This window comes from Agrilus planipennis, unplaced genomic scaffold (genome assembly GCF_000699045.2).
Source record: "Agrilus planipennis isolate EAB-ADULT unplaced genomic scaffold, Apla_2.0 scaffold142, whole genome shotgun sequence".
NCBI lineage: Eukaryota > Metazoa > Arthropoda > Insecta > Coleoptera > Buprestidae > Agrilus > Agrilus planipennis.
Window position 1 is genome coordinate 760,882 of NW_020440123.1, and position 3,828 is coordinate 764,709.

Genomic DNA, 3,828 nt, shown 5'->3' on the forward strand with positions numbered 1-3,828 from the left:
TTACACAGATTAGTCAACAATTGAGAGAGATTTGAACTTATATCCTTTGCTTACTGAAAAGATAAGTCGTCTCCTATGGTGTTTTAGCTGTTAACCTTTCATCTTGGAGGCTCTTGTAGTTAATTAAGGTGAGCATGCATACTATATTTTCTATATGTAGTGTATTTATTTGATATTAACAAAGAAAAAGATTCAGCATTACTTTAACAATGTATCGTGCACATTATTTACTTAATACTTAATTAATTATATCTGAACACTTTTTCATAAGATTTCATTTTACAGGAACATTAGAAGAACTCCGGATACCATTAAATTATGAAATTATGGAGCATTGGTTGTATTAGTCCTCATTTGCCCTGTAAAGTAGCTGTGCCCATGGTTCTAAAGAAAGCATGAAAGTGCCTTTTATTCATTGGGAGCGAAAACAGTGTGCTGAAAAAAGGATTTATGATGATGAACTGGTATGTAATAGTATCAGTTAAAAATAGTAAAAAACTATATAATAAAATATCTTTAGATAACTTCAGTTTCTTAGACATTTGTAACTTGCTTCAATAGACAACTTTTAAACGTTTCAGAAATGGAAGAAGCAGAATTAACGTGGAACAGATCTTTCCATTAGTGTGCATGTTACTGATTTATACTGATTTATTCGATTTAAAAATGGTAATTAATTTTTCTTGCCTGATTCCATATAGATTGTCCCACAAATGAGAAGGAATCGCGGTTAATTTTGGTACTACTGAAACAACCGATGCTTTTGACGTCTTCACCTTGCAACTTTATGCAGTTAATTTTTGCCGTAACAATGGGAGGCAATTGGAAATTAATTAATTTGGATGCAACCAGAACAACAAATTATCTGCAGTGGTATCCCTCCTAGATTTGGTTGGTTTGCTCATCACACTGGTAGACTTTAGAACGCCACTTTCTACAATTAATTGAGGTGAGAATACATGACTTGATCAATATTTCTGTTGAATTTCTGTTAGCTATTGTCAACAGTATAAATTGAGGTTATTGTGCATCTATATCACTTGACAGTTTTTATTTTCCACAGAATAAATTGATATTTATCGTTGATGTTTCCATAGACATATATTATGGATGTATCTATGGAGTTTATCTATCTATGGATTTTCTTTTTAACCTTTATCTGTTGTCTATGTCGTAAATTGACGTCGCGTAATTTGACACTACTCTATGTCGTGATCTATGGTTATGATGTAAAATGGCGTAAAATTTTTGTTTGTTTATTTTATAATTCAGCTATTTTACTTGCTTTCTGGTGCGTTTTTATTTGTGTTTCTTAATTATAAGTGTAATTAATATGTTTTTTGTCCATTTCTGCAGGTTATACAATAAATGAGAGAGAATTATTGTTCAGTTTGGTTATACTGAAACAGTCCGTGTCTACATGGGTGTGGTCATGCATGGATTATATTCTTCATTTGCTGTTTCGTCTTCGCCTTGTAACATCATGCAGTTAATTTTCAACCCAAGATTGAGAGCAACCGGATATTTATTTGAATTCCACTGAAATAAGAAATTCTCTGCTACGGTGTTCTTCCTGGAGTTGGTTTACTTTTCACACCTGTAAACTTTGGAATGTTACGTTCTATAATTAATTAAGGTGAGGATACTTGATATACTTAATTTCAATTGCTCTTTATTAATCTGTTTGCCACCGTATCTGTTTCAGATCGACGTTGGAGAAGACAAAGATGACCCAGTAGTTGAAATAGTTCTTTATCTTGCATGCTCTATCTAGTAGAATTCATTAAGTTCGTTTTATTCAAATTAATTTTTTATTTTGCATGTTTTTTTTGTTTTTGTAGTTGTAGTTTCTTATAGTTTATTTGATTTAGTTTTTATTTTGCATGCTTATTTTTGTTCATTTTGTTTGAAGTAATTGTTGATTGTAGATGTTTTTTTTTTTTTTTGTATGTAGTAGTAGTGTAGTAGTAGAAATAACACGTTTAGTAGTTGTAGTATAGTCTAACCTTGCTTACCTCTTCGCTTAGCTTACTGCATATTCTTCCTAATTTGCTTTGCATTTACCCTACGAGTTCTACATGATTCAACGTTTCGTTATCGTGTGTGTTTCTTCTCACCCTTGTGGAATTAGGGAGGGCCTCCCCGAACGACTTCCCTTGGGCTTAGCTATTTAGTTGATCTTAAAAGTGTCTTATACACTTTTCGCGAGTCTACTCTAGCGTTACTTCCTTTCAGACAGGGTACAGTGGGTTATCTGGAATAGGAGCAATAGGCGACTGCCCAGCTTGCCTTGGCGAAATCTGTCCGATCTTCTCTACCAAACCTATTAGTATTTGCCGTTAGTCCTGTTAATTGCACTTTTGCTTTCAGATAATGAGGTATTCCTTAAGAAGAATGAAGACATCGTATTTTTTGCTTTTTATTGTATTTTCTTTGAATTTTCATATGTTTTCTTGTCTTTCTTTTACAGGTATTTTGTTTATTACTTTATGAACTGTTATATTATGTAATTGTAACTTAGAATGATACTTAAAATGTTTCTAAATTGATCTTTTGGTATAAATGTTAAAATTAAGTTAAATATTTGTAAACACTTTCACAATTAAAATTCATTTGGGCGGATAGGGTGGCTATAAGGGGAGATGTGGAGGCCACAGAGGGTTAGGGGGACTTTTTTCTCCTTAATCTTATGTTTAAATGGTAATATAACAGTTTGTAAGTAATATAAGATTTTTCATTGCATATAAATGTGATTTGTTTTCTTTCTCTTACAGGTATTTTTCATTTTACTCTATAAACTGTTAATTAATTTCTTGATTTTGTAATTATGTTCACTTTTGTAAATCCTTAGAAACTGTTATTTATGAAATACGTTACATATATTATGTATTATACTATTACCTGAAATAAGTATGTTTTAATTAGTGTAATAAATATATGAGTCTAATTAATAAATATATTTTAATTTTATTAGCTTTTTTATTGAACAATCTTTAATATAGAAGTAATTTATTGAAGAATTAAGTATAAAGTTTTCACTAAAAGTTGAATTTTAAAAAAACGCAATTCGAGCAATAAATTTCTATTTTATAATACAAGTGTAAACAAACGTTTCGAAGTTAATCAAGATCGAATTCTGTAGAATAACAGAAAACAAAACTACCAAATGTAGTTGATGCCGCGCTAAAAATTGTGACTCTTAAAAAGACCTTTCGCGACTTATGCTCTCCTAATACAAATTTTCAAATTTAACAAAATTTTCAGTTTTGCGTCCTATACGAGGGCCGGTCGAAAAGTTATGGAACAAAAAAAATTCAAAAAACAATTTTTGATTTTTCCATTACTTTCTGACCAACCCTCGTATTCGGCGAAAACCCGAAAATTTTCATAAATTCCAACATTTGTATTAGGAGAGCATAAGTTGCATAGGATCTTTTCCATTACTTTCTGACCAACCCTCGTATTTTGGGTCAAATCCTAAGTGATTGCAGCGCCATCTAGCGGTGCTCTCTCAAACTCCAATAGTTCGACGGTTTGTCATAAGAGGCGCCACCGTCGCGCCCCCCTGGCGGCAAATCAATAAACTAAGCAGTTCAGTCATTCCCCACTGGAGGGCGCTGCAATCACTTAGGATTTGAGCCGAGATACGAGGGTTGGTCAGAAAGTAATGGAAAAATCAAAAATTGTTTTTTGAAATTTTGTTGTTCCATAACCAATTCGATCATGATTAACATTGAAACGTTTGATTGCACTTGTATTATAAAATAGAAATTTATTGCTCGAATTACGTTTTTTTAAAATTCAACTTTTAGTGAAAACTTTATACTT

At 31.8% G+C, this 3,828-nt stretch overlaps 1 long non-coding RNA gene across 2 annotated transcripts in view; it reads left to right on the top strand.

Annotated features, from left to right (window-relative positions):
* LOC108736799 overlaps nt 1–827 on the top strand; it is a 4,341-nt gene extending 3,514 nt beyond the window's left edge. The window contains exons 2-4 of one of the 2 annotated variants that reach the window (XR_003232134.1): nt 9–128; nt 286–464; nt 582–827. This is a non-coding gene — a long non-coding RNA (uncharacterized LOC108736799). The remainder of the gene's footprint in view (nt 1–8; nt 129–285; nt 465–581) is intronic. The other variant, XR_003232133.1, reaches the window with a different exon arrangement.
* Nucleotides 828–3,828: the final 3,001 nt, after the last annotated feature.